This window comes from Pipistrellus kuhlii, unplaced genomic scaffold (genome assembly GCF_014108245.1).
Source record: "Pipistrellus kuhlii isolate mPipKuh1 unplaced genomic scaffold, mPipKuh1.p scaffold_m20_p_5, whole genome shotgun sequence".
NCBI lineage: Eukaryota > Metazoa > Chordata > Mammalia > Chiroptera > Vespertilionidae > Pipistrellus > Pipistrellus kuhlii.
The window spans coordinates 76,587,495-76,608,784 of NW_023425551.1; the positions used below are offsets into that span (position 1 = coordinate 76,587,495).

At 47.9% G+C, this 21,290-nt stretch overlaps 1 protein-coding gene across 2 annotated transcripts in view; it reads right to left on the reverse strand.

Moving 5' to 3' along the window:
- DAAM2 (dishevelled associated activator of morphogenesis 2) overlaps window positions 1–20,127 on the reverse strand; it is a 106,027-nt gene extending 85,900 nt beyond the window's left edge. For both annotated transcript variants that reach the window (XM_036415351.2, XM_036415349.2), the window contains exon 1: window positions 20,021–20,127. The gene's annotated coding sequence lies outside the window, so the exon portion shown is untranslated. The remainder of the gene's footprint in view (window positions 1–20,020) is intronic.
- Window positions 20,128–21,290: the final 1,163 nt, after the last annotated feature.

A 21,290-nucleotide genomic window follows, 5' to 3' on the forward strand; every position in this document is an offset into this window, starting at 1 on the left:
AGATGACAGGGCCTGGGAGAAGCGTCCCACAGCCATCACCAGGGCAGAATGCAGGGCTGCCCCTGCAATTCCGAGGCCCAGTCAAAACCCACCAGCGACCACAAACAGGACGGAGGGGAGGGGCTTGGACCATGGCAAGACAGCCTAACACAGCGTGGCCCGTTTCCAGAGGGCTGGCTACAGAGAGCGAGTTAGCTGGCGTGGACCTTCTGTGCTTTGTCCTTCTCTTTCTTCCCACCTGGAAGAAACCACCTTGTCACCAGAAGGCAATGAGCATGACGGCGACAAAATGGTGTCTCGTTCTAGGGGCGGCAGCAGGGAAGACAGAGGGCCGCTGTGGGCACTGTGGGGCCACCTGCCCACTCTGGACTGCGTGTGCCGGACACGCTGTGTAAGGAAAATATAGGCCCCTTGCTGGAAGGGCCACGCTGGTAGGGTTTCTGTACCCGACAGCTGGGCACAAATTCTAACGAATATGGGCCTCAGAACACTGGTTCTATGGGGTTTCCCAAGGAAAAGCCCTATGTAGATAAATAAAGAGAAAGAGTACTACCTTAAATACTGTGAACTAGATTTTCCTGCAGAGCTTCTCTGAGCGCTGGCCAAGGTCGCCTCTCTAACATCAATCACAGCCTTCATGGAATGGGGGGTATGGTTAGGTGAGCCATGGAAAGGTAACGAAGATGGAGGCAGGAGAACTCTGGGCTCAGATCCTGTCTCAAGTCCTCAGACTGCCACCTGAGAGCACCGAGTTCAATCACCTTAAGGAAGATACATCCATTCTCTGGACAACAAAGTATTTAGGCAGGGGTGGGGAACGCCCTAACCATGGGCCACGCAAGGCCTGAGAAATCATTTGGTCTGGGTCTGCCAAGGCATGAGAGGTAAGCCAATGAAGTGTTGATCAAATATAGCAGGCTAATTTTTTAAAAATATATATATATTTTATTGATTTTTCACAGAGAGGAAGGGAGAGAGATAGAGAGCTAGAAACGTCGATGAAAGAGAAACATCGACCAGCTGCCTCTTGCACACCTCCTACCGGGGATGTGCCCACAACCAACGTACATGCCCTTGACCAGAATTGAACCTGGGACCTTTCATTCCGCAGACCGACGCTCCACCGCTAAGCCAAACCGGTTTCGGCTAGCAGGCTAATTTTTAAGTTGATAATTTTATTTGGCCCTCAAATGTTATAAATATCCCAATAGCCATTGACAGAAAAAAAGGTTCCCCACCCCCGATTTAGAGCAAGCTAGAGGGCCAATCTCCAAGCCTCATTCGTAACATTATTCTTTTCAAAGCACAGAGCAAAGTACCTGACTCAAAGCCGTAGTGTCAGGTCCTTTCCTTCCCAGACTCCTCCCTGGCTCACTCAGCTAAGACTCCCAGAGTCAACCAGACCACAAATAGCTCAAACTGCCCAAAGCTATTACAATTTGAATCCAAGGGCCTACCCATTATGTCTAGATTATCCAGTTGCATGGCAAATGCATACAGAAATATACAAGTTGCTGACTCTTCTCCACTAGCCCCTCTCCCTCCAGACTCTGCCCTGCTCACTACACCCCTGCCCAGGGGAATGACCTCTCTGGAATGCATCCCTCAGGGTGCTGGGCTTCTGCTGCCCAGTGGGATTTGACCAGCAAGAAGCAGGCAGGTGACTGGAGTGTGGAGGGAGAGGCCTCATGGTGTTTGTTCCCATTCCCTCTGCTCATCCCTGATGGCAGTGATGGGCAGTGGCCAATCCTCTAGGACAGCAGCTCCTGCCAGAAGGCCCCTCCTCCTCAGCTCCAATTGGCCCAGGGCCCTGAGGACACTTCCTTCGCCCTCAGCCCTCCAGGGGCAGGAGTGCTAACAGCTTCTTGCTGTTGCTGGTCTCAGGGTGTCTCACATCTCCTCTAGTCCCTTATCTCTGCAAATAGTCCTCTCATTACATTCTTATCAGCTAAACCCTCTGGGAGTGCCAAGTGTCTCCTGACCAGAGCCTGACCATCATAGACGACAAGGTATGTTATCAGAGCAACCATGTGCCCAGGATTCGTGCCGCAAAGTCCCAATTTCCTGCGATTTTCTTCCTTTTACTTAAGGTGAATTATAGGTCATAAATAAGCAGGAGGCAGAGAGGCAAGCCCCTGGCTTTGGTACCAGGGCAAGCACTCTGCTGGCCAGATAAGGGGCTCATGGTGCCGAACTGAGGCTGAGGGTGGTGGGCATGGTCAAGGACAGAGGCTGCACATCGGAGGACAGGGCACTGGAGGCCCACCCAGTGAGTGCCCCTGGCCTTGGACTGGGACCAGATTCCCAGGGAGGGGAGCTGTAATTGAAGAAGAAGGCACGTACAGGAGCGGAACCGCCTGCATGGTAACAGGCTTCATTGTCCCTTGAAAGAAAGAGGCCAGGCGGTCCCAGTGGACTGACCTCCCCATATCAGGGCCGCATGTCTGCAAGAGGAGCAAAGAGGGGCCATTCCCATGAAAGTCAGAGGCAGGGAGACCTCTGTGGGAGCCAGGCAGTGAGGACGCAGAGGGAGAGCCTCTCAGCCCGGGGCACTGAGGGATACTCAAGACTGTTGGTCCCATGTCCTTATCAAAAGGATGTCAGGACAGACGATGGCTGTGGTCACTTGCAAGAAATTCCGGTCATTCCCAAGGAGGGGATGGGATGAGAGGAAGCTCCAGCAATCTGCAATATAGAGAATGTGCCAGAGAGCTGTTATTTGGCTCCTATTCCTATGACCCTATGTTGCATCTCCATGGATATATCAAAATAGGATCCCCACAAATCCTCAAACCAAAAAAAAAGAGGGCAAGATTTTTAGTTCAAAAACAGTGATTACCATGAGCTCACAGGACCCCATGGCTCACCAGAAGGTGGTCACAGCACCTAGGACGTCCCAGCTGGACCTGGAGCAAAGGAGCAGTAGCTTCTATTCACTCTCCAACATGTCCATGTGCCAACGGGCAGAGGAGATGAATTGGGAGTCTGTGCCCATTTTATTGCTTATTTAATTTTATGTATTGATTGACTAATCTTTAGAGAGAGGAGGAGGGAGAGAAAGGGAGGGAGAAAAAGAGGGAGAAACATTGGCCGGCTTTTTCCTACATGCCCCCTACCTGAGATTCAGCCTGCAACCTGGGCATGTGCCCTTGACCAGAAATCTAACCGGCAACCTTTCAGTGCATAGGACAACCTCCAACAGCTGACCCACACTGGCCAGGGCTGTACCCATTTTAAAAAATTTAACTTTTTACAAACTTTAAAAATACAGATGCTAAATAAAACATTTGTATACCACTGAGTATAAGGAATAAACTAGCACAGATGTAAGTGGAGTCCCTGTGTACCCACCCTGCCTTCTCTAGCAGGAGCCATCTCTCTGAATCCAGTGATTGTTCCGAATGTGTTTTTATGCTTCTATCCATATGTAAATATTTGCAAATAATAAGGCATTCCTTTATATTACTTCAAACTTAATGACAATGATATCTTCTGCACCTTGCATTTCCACAATTGTTTCTGAGATCATACCTTCCTACTACCTCTTCGTGTTTTGCCCTGGGTGTTGTATAGTATTCCACTGTATGTAAATATCAAATTATTTAACCAGTCTTTAGATTGAGGTAGACATTTGAGTTACTTTCTAGCTCTCAAATCGCTCATTTTAGAATAGTCACGCTATAATGATTATTCCTGAACATATCTCCTCTTCACATGTTTTCGAGTTTTTCTCTAGGAATGGAATTGCTGGGCTGAAGGATAAGTGCATCTCTGGTTTCACTAGACAGAAACAAATTGCTCTCCAAAGTGTCAAAGCAATTTCATTCCCACCATTAGTGAGTGGGAATTACGTTTGGCTTTACATCCAGTGTGATGAGTATAATTTGGGGGCCAATCTGATCAAGTGGGTGTTAAATGATGTCTCCGTGTGATTTCTCTGTTTCCAAGTACGTTTGACCGTCTTTTCATGTGTTTATTATTCTATGGCATCATTTTACTGTTAGAATTACTCTTGCATGCTTTGAAAAACCAAAAGAATTTTTCTTTTAATTTATAAAAGTTGGAACAAGTTGTGCATTTCATCACCTCTTCCCTGGAAAAAGAGAAAGAGATGGAGGCAGAGGAAGGACTTCCTTTTGCAGACCGGCTTTGAGGTAGGGGGCTGTAAAATGACCATCACCTTCGAGGTGAGCCATGGACAGAAATTCCCACAATCCCTGGGCAACATGGCAGGCCCATTTCTCTAGACTTTGTCAACATTGTTCAGGAAAAGTTCCCAGTGTTTTGTTGGTGCCCTTCATCTGTGAACATAGAACTGTGTGGATGTCACAAAGGGGCAGAAGGACCCAGAGGGACCATCTGTCCATCTCCCCGCAGGAAGCACCATGTATCTGCCATGCCATGGTATCTACTGAGTACATACTATGTTCCAGACAATCATCTAATAGCCACAGAAACCCTGAAGGAGAGTCTGTAATTTTCCGACATTTCCCAAGCTTTCATAAACGGACTCTACATTCCTCAGCTTTGAGCATCTCTAGGGAATAGTGTTCCTCACTTCTAGATCCGCCTTAATAGCTCCAGTCACTGGCACAAGGGATGGATGAACAGGCTCAGAAATGTGTGAGAGCAAAGACCAAATCTTATTCAACTGCAAAGTTCCAGGGAGCATTTGACCTATGCCTCTTTAGGGAAGCACTTCTTCTCATACTAAATATTCTTTTCTGAGCTCGAAGGCAGAGTCATCGTAGAAATAAACAAGCTCTTTTGCTCAGAGTATAAAAGATGCCTGAGATATAGCTGGGGACACTTCTTTTCCATGAACTCTTCCCCGACTTCCCCATCTCAAAACCATCTTTCCTCTAACCATGCACTAGTTTCCTCAGACCACACACTAGTTTTCCAATGGAAAGCACATTGCTTGGCAAATAATAATAATAGTTAAGATTAACTGAGTACCTACTACATTCCAGACACTGTTCTAAGCACTTTACACGTATTAATGTTGTCCTCATTTGGGGGGAGGTACTGATACTGTCACCGTTGAACAGATCAGAAAACTGGGCCTCGGAGGAGAAATACTTGCGGGAGGCCCTGACTCTAATAAGTGGTGGGATCTGAATGTGCACCCAAGCATTTGGGGCTCAGCATCTGCACCAGGAGGCCACTACGTGCTCCAAAGCTGCTGCTAGGCACGCTCCTGGCTGGTGTTCTGGTGAAAATGCAGCTGTGGGCTTAATGAGAAATTAATTATTCTTTGCAACCATATCTTTGACACACTCACATCAAATCTCTAAGGCCTAGAAGAATTTGCTGATTCTGTCTTCATTTATTAATTAAAAACTCCCCGTCATGTGGGCTTGTCACGTGTGCACTGCAGGCCTCACTTGAAGAGACCAGAGACCCCAGAGGGGATGAATTTTGCTCCCCAGGATTCACTCCCCAGGACCCGCTGGAGCCCCCCACACAGCGCCTTACATCAGTGCTCCTCAGACAGCTGTTGAGCCACCACAACCATTACCGACTGGGAATCACACAGCACTTTGCGATGTGACCTGCGCTTTTTCTATGCCCTGGGTCACAGGCTCACTTAACTCTTTTCATTTTACAGGAGACTCCAACTGAGGCTCAGATATGCCAAACTGCTCAATCACTTATCTACAGAAGTGTAACTAATTAGCGGATGGCTGAAATTTCAGCCTAGATCCTCATACCAACTCCCATGAGACGGTATCATTAAGCTGATCCCTTTTACTTTCTGTCTTTTGCATGTACATACACTTCTACACACAACTGGCTTCTCTTTCTGGGCCAATGGAATAGGAGTCATATCCAAAGAGAGAAAAGAAAGAATCTAAATTAAGCTTGTTCTATGAAATATGAATGAATTAATAAATGAATGAATGATTGATTGAATATGAATGAGCACATGGATAAATGATATGTACCAGGTGTACCGGTTAATAATGCAGATTTTATAATCAAAGAAAACACAATATTTCCAAGAGAAACATTAAAAATGCTTTATTCAAAGTAATGTCCATCTCTAGCTACACATTTTCCCCATCTTTCAGGTAATTTGTGGATACCATCCCAATAGAACTTTTCTTGTTTTGAGGCAAACCATTCAGACACCCAATTTTCCACTTCTTCATACGTTTTGAAGTGTGGCTCAGAAAGTGCATGTGCCATCATTCGGAGTAAGTGCTAATCTGAAGGAGCAAGGTCTGGTGAATATGCCAGGTGGGTTCATACTGCCCAGGCAAGATCTTTTTAATGTGTCTTTAACTGGTTTTGAAATGTGTGATGGTGCATCATGAAACAAAATTACTTTGCCGTGTCTTATGTCCCATTATGGTCATTTCACAATCAAAGCATGGTTCAAGTTGATTATTTGTTGTCAGTAGCGATCAGTATTAACAGTTTCACCTGGTTTTAGAAGCTCAAAATACACCACACCTTTCTAATCCCATCAAGCACAGAGCATTGTCTTCTTTTGGAAGCAATTTGGCCTTGTAGTTGATGTTGATGGTTGACCTGGATCAACCCATGATTTTGTGCATTTGGGATTCTCAAAATAAATACACTTTTCATTGGCACTCACAATTCGATGGAAAAAAGACTTTCTTTCGTGCTGTTGAAGCAACATTTTACTGATGACTTTTTGGTTTTTCATTTGTCTTTTGTTCAGTTGATGTGGCACCCATTTTCGTTCCTTTAAAATCTTTCCCATTGCTTGTAAACTATTGGAAATTGCTGAGCAACGTTTAGTCTTTCAGCAAGTTGTTTTTGAGTTTGACACCCATCTTCATCCAATAATGTTTGTAATTGTAGGTCTTCATACGTTTTTGGTTGACCTAGACGTTCTTTGTCTTTCACATTGAAATCATCACTTTTAAAGTGATTAAACCAGTATTCACAAGTATCTTGAGATGGAGCATGTTCACTGTAAGCTTCCCGAAATATTCAGCAGCATTTTTCTTCAAAATAAAGTAATGAATTTAAACTTCCCACAAATGCTATTTTTTTGGCACGAAATTTGACATTTTTAAGCATAAAAATATCTATGATGTTAACACCTTTAGAAAATTTGACATACGAAGTTTTGAGGCTTGTTGTCCATACAAAAAAATAGCATCCATATCAAATCGCATATATATCAACATATGTGTAACTCCATCTATTAAAAAAATAAGCCTTGTTAACCGCTATACCTAGTACAGTCAACAAGAATTCCCTGAATGCTAACTCTGTGCCCGAGACATGGACAGGTGCTGTCAATGTCACAGGAACTAAGGCACAGCCCTAGCCTTCTAGGAGCTTCTGATCTGTTGGCATAAGGATCTCAATGGTAATTGGATCTGTCCAAGAAAGCTTCCCTTGTCAGAGCCATGTGTGAGCAGGGAATGGTGTGCAGGGGAAGTGAAGAAAGCCAGGCTCTGGTTGGCATGAACCAAGGAGACTAGAATTCCATCGCATAGGGCAGACTCCCACACAGACAGCGTTCTGAAAGAGTTAAAAAGAGCCGGGACAGCCCCTCGGAGCAGGAGAGCGCTGCCCACTCAGCCTTGCAGGGGTGAGCAATATCCCAGTTCCCCTGGGGCTGTGTCTGCTTCCCAGTGTCCTGTCCAGTGAGTGCCCCTTTCACTCTTGAAGGAGTCCTGGTTTAGACAGTAAATTACATGGTCACCCTTGCCTTCCAGGAAATGCATGACTTTCTCCAGCAGCTCCAGGGCAGGAAAACAATTTGGCTTCTCAAGGTCACTGAGTTGCTCCTTTTTACAGAGCATCTCCTCATAGCCACCACCCACAGCTGGCACGGGTTCTAGGGGAACAGCCCCCACACCCGCGTCTATGTTTCTATTCAGTGTTAACATTGAAGCCAAAACTATTCACCATCAGATACCCAAATGCAGAAGCTTTAGATTCAATACATCTGTGTATATTCTGACTCTGAAATGTATTCTGTGTCCCCTTAGGCAAGACACTCAACCTCTCTGAGCCTCAGTTGCCTCATCTGTGGAGCTGATAACTCTCATCTCATGAGATGATTGTGAGGAGTTAGCACTGTGCCTGGTGTGCAGGGCACGCCTACCTACAGCAGGCTTTCTAGAACATGTGAACTCTCTTATGCAAAGAGCATGGGGGATAGGAAGATCTCAGGAACCCCAGGGTATTACTGGGCCTCAAGCCCCTGCGCTACCAAGTTGGAGCCGCTTCTTCATCTTTATAGAAAATGGAAAACACAGCACAACCACTTCATTGAATTGTTTGGCAATACATACCTTCTACAGCCAAACACATGCATTCCCTATGATCCAGCTGTCCCATGCCCAGGAACATATCCATACCACATATCCATTTGTTCCCCCAAGAACAAGTACACAAATGCTCATAGCAAGGCTGTGCATAACTTCCCCCTCCATGCCCAGCCAGAGAAGGGTAAGTAAATCATGGAAACCTGCACCACCATGAGAATAAATGACCTATACAGTAGCATGATGTTGAACAAGAGAAACCAGACACAAACAAATATGCACTGTGTGCTTCCATGTATGTGAAGTTCAAGGACAGGAAAACTAACCTATGGAGTTGGGTTTCAAGATCACGAGTAGTAGGGGAGAAGGTACATGAGTGGCTTCTCTGAGAAGGGGACGGACGTGGGGGGCTTTGGAATGCTCTGTCTCTTGATCTGGATGCTGGGTACACAGCTGTGTTTGGTTTGTGAAAACCCATTGATCTGTATACTTATAAACTGTATTTTTCTCAATCATGTCAAACTTCACTAGCAAGTTAAAATAAATGTTTAAATGGAAAACATATTTTTTGCCCTAACTGTTGGGCTCAGTTGGTAGAGAGTCGGCCTGCAGACTCAAGGGTCCCAGATTCAATTCCAGTCAAGGGCATGTACCTTGGTTGTGGACACATACCTAGTAAGGAGTGTGCAGGAGGCAGCTGATCGATGTTTCTTTTTCATCAATGTTTCTAACTCTCTATCCCTCTCCCTTCCTCTCTGTAAAAAAAATTAAAAAAAAATCAAAAAAAAAAATCAATAAAATATTTTTTAAAAACAAACCAAAAACATATTTTTTGGTAGAGAGTTGAGCTAAGTAGGCAGTAGACACTTAGCAAAAAGCAGTGGGATATTTGGTTTAATAAATGCTTGTTGAATCCCTACTCTAAGCCAGACACTGAGCAGGATGCTGGATAAAGAGAGCTAATGAGACTTAGTCCCCATTCTTCATCATCATCTTCATCATCATCTCCATCATCACCTCTATCACCTTCATCAGCATTATTAACATTCCTCAGTGCTTAGTATGTGCCAGCCATGGTTTTAAGTACTTTCCTCCCCTTTTTCTTCTTTTTACCAAACCATGCATCAACTATCTTCATTAACAACCCATTTTACAGGCACAGCGACCTGCAATAACTCTGCAAGGTCACCCAGCCAGCAAGAAGTGGAGCCAGAATCTGGACCAGGGCCTGTGCTCTGAACCACAGCCTTACACTCAGAAGTCTGGCCTGTTTATCAGCTCTGCCAGCCCTGGCTTCTATAGAATCACCTCTGATTAGGGCAATGGTAATGGGAAATGACAACTGTGTGTCTCAGACAGGCAGAGGGGGTTTCTAACTCTGCCTCTTGGCAGCTGTCATTCCAATTGATTGCGATTTAGAAAAAGAGAAGAAGAAGAGTTAAAATGGTTTGGCCTTTCTACTGTCCAAAGTCCACAGAAACCCTGAATTTGCTTCAAACTAACTTCAAAGCTGCCTCTGGCTCTGTGGAAACACTGACAGATCTCCCCACTGGCCTGGCATCACTCCCTTCCCTGGCTGCCTGCTCAGGGGACCTTGAGGCTAGGGACTGTGGCATCTGGGAGGAAGGGAGGGAGGGAGTGTTGACACTGACCCCCACGAATGTGGTCAGACGTTGAACTGTGAGTCTGGGTCCCGAGTCTGGCACACGAGCATCCATCACGCAGGCTAGCTTTGCTTTGGCACTCGGGGCAGGCGATCGGTGTACTTAACCTGAGGGCGGAATGTTTAAGTCATAGCGCCAAAGCCCGCCCATGCTCAGGACAAACTAGTAAGAAACAACAAACACCCACGGGGACAAATCAGGTCTGGCAGAGACTCATGCAGGAATGATGTGGACACCTATGCTGGCGGGAAGGTGGCTCCTAGGGGCCAGCAGGGGCCTCTGAGACTATTGCAGAAGCACCAGTAAGAGGGAGAGGCATTCCCAAAGGCCAGCTCGTCCAGTCCCCGTCGTCTCCAGGATGGCAGCAAAGCCATCTGCTTTGTGCTTCTACCCAGAAGTACCCATATCCTCTGTCTAACATGAGCAGCAGGGGCAAGGACAGGGGCAAATGCAAATTTGGCAATAAAATTCTAAACATTTGCTCAGTCTGCCCAACCTATTTGTAGAGAAATCTGTTGGGTCTCACCTAGAAAACAGACAAAATAGAACACAAGGAAAAAAAGGTATACTTTTTCATATTCTAATAGAGCCACTGATGATTACAATAATAATAATAATAATAATAATAATAATAATAAATAATAAATAATAATAATAATAATCGACGCCTCTGAAAGGACTTCATATAAAACAGTCACAGTGTCTGGAACAGGCATGGGGTTTTCAGGAAGGGCACTTGGAATCAACCACCCAGGGGAGGGGCTGGCAGGAGGGAGGTGGCACTGGGAGGAGGGAAAAGGCAGCCATCATTTGTCATTCAGCCTCAGGGAAGGCCTCTGGCAACCCTATGGGGAGCCCTGACACTGGGAGGCCCTTTGGAATTTTCTCACATTGGGACAGAGGGGCAGGCCTTCCTCACTCCCACCTATCATTGGATGCAGGTGACCCAGGAGAGGAGCGTGGGTGCAAGTGACTGTGGGCAAAGGAAACTCTTGAGCTGAGTAAATTCCAAAGAGGATGACAACCCCCAGCACTGCCCACCGCCGAGTTAGTCCTAAACGAGGTCTGGGTGGCATAGCCCAGACTCCACTATGCGAAACTTGGACTCACTCTGGCCTGCTTGGCTCTGGTTGAGCATTAACCTATGAACCAGGAGATCAAGGTTAGATTCCTGGTCAGGGCACATGCCCAGGATGTGGGCTCGATCCTCAGTGTGGGGTGTGCAGGAGTCAGCCTATCAATGATTCTCTCTCATCATTTCATCATTGATGTTTATATTTCTCTTTCCTTCTCCCTTCCTCTCTGAAATAAATAACAATATTCAACAACAAAACAACTTGGACTCAGAGAGGCAATCAGTGTGTAGAGGCCACACCCTGCCCATGATACTAATTTGTGGCATCGGTACTAGCCTCCAACCTAATGTCTAGTCTTTGATGTTTCCTGGGCATTGCCTACATTTCAGTCATTGAGGAGACCCAAGGAGGGAAGACTAAATCTGATGAGGGGAAAGAGGAGCCATATAGCCTGGTGCTCAGTAGCTTCCCTAGGGGACGAACGAGGACCACATATGACATGTAGTCATACCCCAGTATGGTCAGGCCTGGTACTGTACAGCACTCACTATGCCCGAGTGCCAAAGCCAAGCTTTCCTTTCCTGGGTGAGAGATACTTGTATTGTCAGACTCAGGGACCCAAACTGGTGATCAGCCAGGATGAAACCACCTCTAATATCTGACTGATGCAAAAGTAAACATCCCTACAAGAATGGCATGATCTCAAATAGATACAGCTGTATGTGTCCAGGCATCAAGAAGTCAAGAAAAATTAACAAGAGCTTGAGGCATTGGAGGGATGACCTTGACATATGATCAAGAGGAAGAGACACATGCTGCAGAGTAATGTGCAAAGTTAGATTCAACTTCAACGAAAAACACACTCAGACAAGATCCCGCCCCATCTGTAGCATACCTGTAGGTATTTGTTTGAACAAAGGAAAGGATATGGAAGAACATCACTCTAGCCCAGGGATCAGTAAACTCATTAGTTAACAGAGCCAAATATCAACAGAACAAAAATTGGAATTTCTTTTGAGAGCCAAGTTTTTTAAACTTAAACTTCTTCTAATGCCACTTCTTCAAAATAGACGTGCCCAGGCCGTGGTATTTTGTGGAAGAGCCACACTCAACAGGCCAAAGAGCTTATTTACATTAATTATGAGAGTGTGGAGGAGAAGTAGACATGCTATTCGTTTCCCACTTGTCTTTTTGTAATATGGTTTCATTTGCTTAAGCAAGGATGAATTACTTTCATAATTTGGAAAAATCAAATGAAGGATACATTTTTAAGAATAATCAGTATTGCACCATGTGCATAATGGGGAAACACATACACGTACTGTTTCATTCTCTCTCCTACCTCTCCTCTTAGGATGCAATTCCTCGTTATCCTTTTGGGGTTGATCAAAAGGAATATTTAATTCAAGGCCAATATTTTCCTGTGCCCTCCCCTTAGTCATTACAAGAGAGCATCATTTGAATATTATTCCACACACAGTATGTATCTGCCACCAAAGTAAATCTGCCATTAAATCTATAAAAAATTATGCAACACATTCTGTAGTCAAATGGCAAAGCGGTGAATTATCTGCTATTTGCTGTTATCCAAGACCATGCTTCTCTCTATTGCCGTGCTAATGAAAGCTGACCATAGCAAGCTCCCAATTATCCTGGCTCATGTACATGAAAAACCCAGAGGCCAAAACCCAACTTGCCACCACATCTGCAGACAAGAAGTCAAAGACTTGGTTTTAAGTTTCTTCCATCTTTCTCTGTCCCTGGCTGCACCCTGGAAGAGGTGTCCCAGGGGGGAAAGAGCCACCACAGAATGGCGGGTTGAGGACACAAAGGGTCCACGTAAGTCTTTAAACACGGTAGCTCTGCTCAATCTGGTTGACTATAGGAATTCTCTCTTGCAATCCCATCAGTACCTGCACAGGACCTACTCATTCCTCCAGAGTTAACTCGGGTATCTCTGTGTAGAATCAAGGGTTAGTTGACACTGTCTGGCTAACAGGTATGGACTCTACAGTGGAATTTGACTTTTATGAGCTCCAAACCTGTAGAAAGCAAGATGGAGACAGTCCCACCCTGACTGTAATGCAGTTTTAAGTGTTAGAACAGAGTTGCATGTCAAGTTCATGGGAGTGAGAAGGAAGGCGGGACTGGGGGGAGCTTATTCCCATGAGAGAGAAGGCAGGGGCAAACCCGGTAGGTAAAGGACCAGGAAGATGGGGATTGGGAAAGGTCTTTCCATTAGAAAGAACTATGAACAAGGGTACAGAGGTGGGACATGCTCATGACTATTCAGTGCAATAAAACCTAGGCCAGTGGTCGGCAAACCATGGCTTGCGAGCTACATGCGGCTCTTCGGCCCTTTGAGTATGGCTCTTTCACAAAATACCACGGCCTGGGCGAGTTCATTTTGAAGAAGTGGTGTTAGAAGAAGAAGTTTAAGTTTAAAAAATGTGGCTCTCAAAAGAAATTTCAATCATTGTACTGTTGGCATTTGGCTCTGTTGACTAATGAGTTTGCCGACCACTAACCTAGGCTAACCCTTGAGGAATGATAGGGACTGCTGGTTGACACAGCAGTCAGCCACACAGGAACTCCTCACTCACATCCCGAGGCCTGATCTGTGTTGTTTTAACAGGGGAACCTTTACTTCAGAAACCTCACAAGAGTTTTTCTTGGCCAACTAACTCACAGACTTATTATTTTCCCTACCGCATCCCTTATTCTGCCCATGACACTGGATTTAGGTGTTGGCTCCAACCTAGTTAGTTTTTGTTCTATTTGGTTAATTGCAAGGAACTACAACAACAGTGATAGTGAGAGCTAACATTTGCTGAGTGCTTACTCTAGGTCAAGGGCTGACAATTCTCACCACCACATGGAGTGGGAAGTATTATTTATTATCATCCCTGTTTCTCCCATGAGACTCAAAGAGATGAAATAATATGCAAGGCCTTACAAAAAGTAAGTAGCAGGGCCAGGATTCAATCACAGGCTTGTCTGATTCTAGACCCATATTCTTGACCACCATGCAGAAATCACTCTCCCGAAGGCATACTCGCTCTATACCTGTCTGAGATCCAGAACAGAAGCCATCAAACTTTTTCTGTTAAAGGGCCAGACAATAAGTATTTTCAGCACTGTGAACCACAGGGTCCCTATTAGAACACTCAGCTGGGCCCTTTTAGCATGAAAGCAGCCATAGACAACACATAGACAAATTACATGGCTGTGCTCCAGTAAAACTCTGTTTATATAACAAGTGGACAGATTGATTTGGCTCCTAATCTATAGTTTTTTGTTCATTCATTCATTCAGGCAATGTTTATTGTCTCCCTTGTGCCTGATACTATACCAGGTTCTAGAATTCAGGGAGAACCACGCAAGTCCCCCCACCCCCCAACCCCTCATGGAGCTTACTTAAATCCTAGCAAAGTCTTGCCTTCCTTTTACCTGTTCCTGATACCCAGCATCCTGACCTGTGTGAATTAGGGTGAGTCTTTTAGCCCACAGAGTAAGAGCCATATAATGTGGATAATACCGATCTCAGATCTCACAGGATTGTTATGATGATGGAATGAGGCCATGACCTTTTCAAACTGTAGGATGTTGTACATGGTAAGGTACTATTGTCATTCTGCCATTATGTTAGGTACCAACTCACTGATTTCTTTACCCAGGCTTGACCTTGCCTGTTTGAGCCATGGCAGTGTTTGGGATTTCTACAACAAGCTGTATGGAGACAGCTCACTGGTAGCCCAGGTGGCCTTTCCTTTCCTCCCGCAGAGGGTAACAGGGGGCTGCCACTGGCATGGGGAGTGCTGGTCTATGCCCCACTTCTGTATGAAAGGGTCTCCCACTTTGAGCACCGACGTTAAGCCATGAATAAGTGGCTTATTTACTTACCCTCATAGGCAAAGATCCAAACCCAGGTACTTTCATGAGCTTAGATCTAGAGGGGAATGGCATGAACAGTTTGCTGAGCATGGAGCAATGGGCTAGGTCCTTCTCATGTCCTGTCTCATCTCATCTTCAGAACCACGGTGGGAGGTGAGGCTAGTCCCTGCTCCCATTTAGCAGACGAGGAAAAATCACAGAGACTGAACTGCTTGTCACCCGGTGGGGTTGGCACTCACACCTGGGTCCACCTGGTCCTGCGGAGCCCCAGGCATCCTGCAAGTCAGTCAGCTCCTCGATGGCAAGACATGAACTGCCAAACGTTTCTTTCTCCAGGTTTTTTCTTGTCTTTGCTTTGGAGGGGGGACCCAGAAAGAACCCCATGGCACCTGCTCCCCGCCACAGCGTGAAAGCCTCACACCGCTCTGGCGTGACACCCGGGGCCAGAGAAAAGGCATTTACTCCCTGCGCAGCATTTCGACGGCACAGTTTTATAACCTCGCAATGAAGCAAAAAAAACAAACAAACCAAAAAAATGTGAGGAGAGAGTTGGAGAAATGGATGCTGCCAGCAGTGAGGAATTCACTGACCCCCAATCTGGGCCATCTCAAGAGATGTTGGCCACTCGCTGAGCCTCTTAAAAGCTGAAAAGTCATCCCAGGCCACGGTTAAAGAGAGTGCTTGAGCAAAACAGAAACAAATGTGATCCTCAGAGTCTTAAATGTCAACGTGAAGGATAACTTAGAAGCTCTCCGAGGGTCCAAGAGAACCTGCAGCTGCTCTGTGCAGCATCAGATGCTCCCGTGCTTGGACGGCCACTAACCTACATAGTGTGTCAATCGGGGTGCCAATGCGGGGGGGAGTAAGCTTGCCCACTCCACCCCACAAGACAGGCTTACCGATGCCTAAAACTTCCGTTCCTTTTTATAGATATTTTTTATTGATTTTGAGAGAGGAAGGGAGAGGGAGAGAAAAAGATTGATGGGAGAGTGGAACATCGATCAGACTACCTCCTGCATGCCCCCTACCAGGGATCCAGCTGGAAACCCGGGCATGTACTCTGACCAGGAATTGAACCAGCAGCCTTTTGGTGCATGGGGCCACACCCAGGCAACTAAGCCACATGGCCAGGGCTAAAGCTTCTATTCTTTGAAACCCATTGGAATCTCCTCCCCTTACTCTGATCTCAGCACCTTCAGGCGCAGTGGCTGCCTAACCTCTCTCTGACCCTAGTCTTCAAGACTCAACTGGTTCTTCTACCTCATTTTCTTAGATTCTTTTTTTTCCTGCTGCTCTGAGTGAGTGTTTCCTGCTACTGTGTCTTCCAAATCACTGATTCTATCCTCTGCCTCATCTAATCTTGACTTGGGGAAACATCTTGTAAAGTATATGATTATCTCACCTCTATGCTGTACTAGTACAAAATAATATCAAAGGTAAACTATAGATGAAAAATAATTAAAAAAAAAGAAAAAAAGAATGATACAAAGGTTAAGTCAAAAGTCAAAAGAAGCCGAAACCGGTTTGGCTCAGTGGATAGAGTGTCGGACTGCCGACCGAAAGGTCCCGGGTTCGATTCCGGTCAAGGGCATGTACCTTGGTTGCGGGCACATCCCCAGTGGAGGATGTGCAAGAGGCAGCTGGTCGATGTTTCTCTCTCATTGACATTTCTAACTCTCTATCCCTCTCAATTCCTTTCTGTGTAAAATCAATAAAAAATATATTTTAAAAAATTTAAAAAAAAAGTCAAAAGAAAAAAGGAATCCCATGGTTCTTGATCTTGCTGCCCCACCCCCACCTTGCCACTTCCCATCCCCACCATACACTCCAGCTTGTTCTGTGCCCTCTGCCTCTGGAGGGAGTGTTTTCAGGCCAGATGCCCAGGATGCCTGGTGCCTCCTCCCACCCTCAGGATGATGGGCCAGGCATGTGCTCCTGGGTAATCCCCATCAGCCACCTTTACTCCAGGGAGCCAGTAAAGGTCACCTGACCCTATCAACTCCACCCATTTGCCTTCAATAATGGAAAACATGGAACCAGATTTGGGGGGAGGTCCTTTCCAAACTACGCAGGCTCCTGGTGGCTGAAAACGGGATCATGAAATGATGACAGGCCCTTTGTGAAAGGTCTACAACATCGCTAGCTGCATTTCCGTCCTCTTGCATAAATATCATTTTTGTAAGAACCTTGTGAGGTAAATATTACCCTCACTAACTTTTTGCAGGTGAGGATGCTGAAGCTCTCAGGGATAAGTAGGGTGTCCCAGGTGACGAGTCCCCTCCCGGCAATGCTCAGAAGCCTGCGCTCTCTCCTGCTCCAGGCAGAGTGTGGAGACCAGATCTGAAACACGCAGGGTCCCTGACCATAGACTCTGGCGGCCATGGAGACCCAGAGAGTCGGCCACTAGCAAAGCCAAGGACTCCATCCAAGTTGTTTGTCAGCTAGTGTGCTTGCCCTTTGGAACTTCAGGAGAGTCTGAGAATGGGCCCGAAGTATTCTGACCTCAGGGATGAGCCGGCCAGATTTTGAGCTGATAGACTGGATGCGGAGAAGGCTCCACTATCGCTCCAAGCATCAGCGGCCTAGGAATTTGTCCCAGCTCGCAAGTTGGTGAAATGGCCCAGAGCAAGCCTGGTGGGGCCAGGATGGCACTGACTCTTAGAGAAACCTTCAGGAAGAAAGAATGGAAGTCCAGTTCTCTTGCTGAGGACTGGGTGCTGCTGGGACAGGGGAGTTCTGGGCGTCCACCTCCAAGGGGTCCCTCCGTCCCTGGTATTCAGCCTTCTATTTGGAAATAGTGGGAATGAGCGGGAACATTGAAAATCAGTCCTCCCATTGGCACCACTGAAATCAGAGAAGCAAGCCTCTGCCTCACTGGTCATCTTTTACCCTCCCGACAGGGCGCTGAGGCGTGCCCTCTCCTCCCCTGGTCCAAGACTCCTCAGTGAGGGAGAGAGTCTCACCTGTCTAGTGTCCAAGACTTTGGGGGCAGGAAGTTGGAAAGGAAGACTGGGGAGAGACCATGTTCCCATAGAAAGCAGTAGTCTCTCAATCTCACCTACTCCCCCCCTTTCCCCCCACAAAAAAATCATTCACAGGCCTTCCTACTGGTCCTGCCCTCACATCTTCCCTTCCTGATCGCCTGACTCTCTCTCAGTTCCAGCACCCAGGAGAAGTTTCTCTCCTCTTTTCGTCCTGATTGGGGCACTGCGAGGAGTATTCCCTCAGCATCCCCCGAGTTGGAGGACAAGCTCCGAAAACTTGGCTAGGAGCACGCACCAGGAGGACACAACTCACCAGGCGGCACGATAGAAAAGTGCAGTTGCTGCTTTTCAAGGAAGGAGTGCAGCTCCGAGCACAGAGGGGAAGCGGGCTGTTGATGCTTCCCTGCCCCAGGCCATGTCCATCCCCAGGACCATCCCGCACATGCTTCTCCGGGGACCCCAGCGACCTCTCTTCCACACTCCTTTCCACCTCCTTCTTCATCACACGTAGGTGGAAGATGGACCCCCGAAGCCAAACCACTCTATTTTTGCCATCGCCGTCTGCTCAGTCTATTGCCCTGTTTCCCTAGGGATCGATTTGTATAATTTCTAAGATCCTTCCCAAATCTCCAACTTCCTGTGGGTCCTAATCTCCTCCCTGTCCCTTCGTTTTTCTAGGGCACAGGGAGAGCCCAGCCATGTTCCTCCCACCCGAACACGGGAGGTTGGCTCCATGACAAAATGCAAAACCAGAGCCCAGGCGAGGGCAATGCTGAGAGGGCTGTCTTTGTGGCCACAGGTCTATGGAACCTGCTATGGACATCCAGGGCCTGCATTGGGCAATCCGGGGCTGCTGGGTCCACACGGCCGGCTCGCTCCTACTCTCAGGACAACACCACCCCCGCTCTGCGTCCCAGGGAAAACCCACTGCCTCTGTCAGCCGGCTTTTTGGAGAAACCCAAGAAACTGACACCCGCACCCAGATGGGGGAAAACACAAACCGTCAGCTTTTCAAAAATGGGAAGTTGCTTTCATTCCCGTGTCAGCTTCAAGGAAACCCTCCAGGGCCTCTTTGCTAGAGACACAGGCTTCTCCTGCCCACCTTCCCTGGAGCTCTGCAAGCCCACCCCAGAACAGTGCACAAGTGGCCAGAGCAGGGAGGCAAGAGTTAAATCCAGCCCAGACCTCAGCAAATCTGTGTTCAATTTTGATAAAAATCTCTCTCCCTTTTCCCCACCACCCCCCTCCCTCCACCCCACGGCTCAGACACGTCTCTTTATGTTATGAGCTCGCATCTTGTTTGGGGCACCGCGGTGCTCCCAGAGGGTCCCCCACTGCGGGCACATGTGGCAGACACATTCATCCCACTCCTGGGGCAGGCTGGACACAGAGCCGCCGCCTTCTCCTCCTCCTCCTCCTCCTCCTCCTCCTCCTCCTCCTCCTCCTCCTACTCCTCCTCCTCCTCCTCCTCTTCCTTAAATTACCTGCCTCCTGACCAGACCCTTCCTTCTGCTTCAGTCAAAGTCCCAGGGCCTGGGCATGCCAGGGCCACAGGTGCTGAGGCCCCCAGCGAGGGGACCCCTTTCCTGAGATGCTCCTTTCTCTGCTCCAGATCCCACTGCCCACTGTCTGCTGCTGAGAGCCAGGACAGCCGCCCCCTGCCCTGCCCGCGGGCCAGAGGCCAGGCTTGCTGGGGAGGGGAGTGGGGGGGGCCGAGGAGCCGAGCTCCTGAAGAGTTAAACCCCCCAAGGCAGGCACAGACCGACCCAGGACAGGCCACCCCCCACAAAGTTCTGTTTGGGGGGCACCGGCTAAGTTTGTCCACTTGTGGCAGCAAGGAATCCGATTCCAGAGCCACAAAAACACTTTTTTAAAAAAAAGTTTCCCGAAGACCTTTTCCGTGTCCAGATGTGCTGATGCCCACAGACATGCACACACGCACAGGGCCCCGCGCGCAGGCCCCGGGAGCCCGCTCCGCAGCACTTTGGAGACAAAACAGACAGCTCTGCCTCCACCGCGCCCCGCTTTACCGGGAGGAAAGTTAGGGGTAGAGAGTGGGGAAGATCTCGCAGAGAGCCGCCCCCGCCGGGTCCCCACCCCGGGAGGGACGCGAGCCCCGCAGGCCGGGCGGCGGCGGCACTTACTCCGAGGTCCCCGCGCGGGCGCCGCTCCGCAGCCCGGACCCCTCGGCCGGCGCGCTCGCTCTCTGCTCTTCGCTGCTCCTCGCCCCGTCTCCGCCGTGTCCGGAGGAACCGCCGCCTCCCCGCCTGGCCGGCCTCCCTCCCCGCCCGCCCCGCTCTGACGTCAGGCGTCTTGGAGCGGGATATTTATGGCCGGGATACTCTGAATTTCCCCTAGGTAGAGTTCTGATTGCGGTTCCTTGGGATTTGTAATTTTCACACTTGCAGGCAGAAAGGGGGGAGGGGAGGAGGAGGGAAAAGGGAAGGAGGAGGGGGAGCCTGCAGGGGCGAGGCACACAATGAGGGTAGCTGTTTCCTACTCTGGCAAGGAGCCTTCGCAGGGCTCCCTCTGTTTTGGAAACATGTTAGGGTCAGGGAGGCAACAGTGGCGACCTGGCCATGGGTTTCTCCCAGCTCTTCCCTGGGGCATCTGGTGCAAAGACCTGCTCTGAGCCTGCTGCGGGGTTCGGTCTGGGGGGGGGATGCCCGTTCCATCCCCAAAGGCAAAGGGTCCCTGTAGGACAGTAAGTCCAGGAAGGTGCCAGGGCAAGAAAAGAGATAAATCAGGCAGAACAGAACAGCTAATTAGAAGCCCTGGTCCACACCCTAACAACTTTTCCATTTCTTCTTTGGGAGTGTGTATGTAAAAGGGAAAAAAAGGTTTATTTTTATAAAATTATGTTCCACACTCCCTGCCTCTGTCTAGCTTTTCCAACTCAGTGCCAGTCAATTCATCTTACTTCGCTGCTTATATACAGAGTGTGAGCCGTTTACAATAGCTCTTATTCATACTTTTTAAAATCACCTTTTTTTTCTTCTTCTTCTTACATGTGATTGTGACCCATCTGGGCTGCACTGGAGTTGCCTTGGTCAGGAGTGGCTGTCTGCCCCAAGCCTGGCACCATTCTCAAGGTGAATTTTGATCTTATTCCCCCCACAATCCCAGGAGGCACTCACGCTGGGTGATGGCCCCTGTAGAGCTTTCTGGGTATCCACGTCTGGATTCTGGTGGTTTCTCTTTCTCCACCGAGCTGAAGGGTCTTAGGGGAATGGCTGGGTATAAGGGCCCTGCTTCCAGAATACAGAAAAAGAGAATGTAAGGCTCGGGCCTTCCTGGTTCCCAGGAATTGGAGAAGGAACATGAAAGCAATGCACAAGATGCAAATGGCTTGTGCAGGGAGATAACCTAAGTGTGTAGGTATTCAGCTCCCCATGCTAGGACGAGCAAAGATAA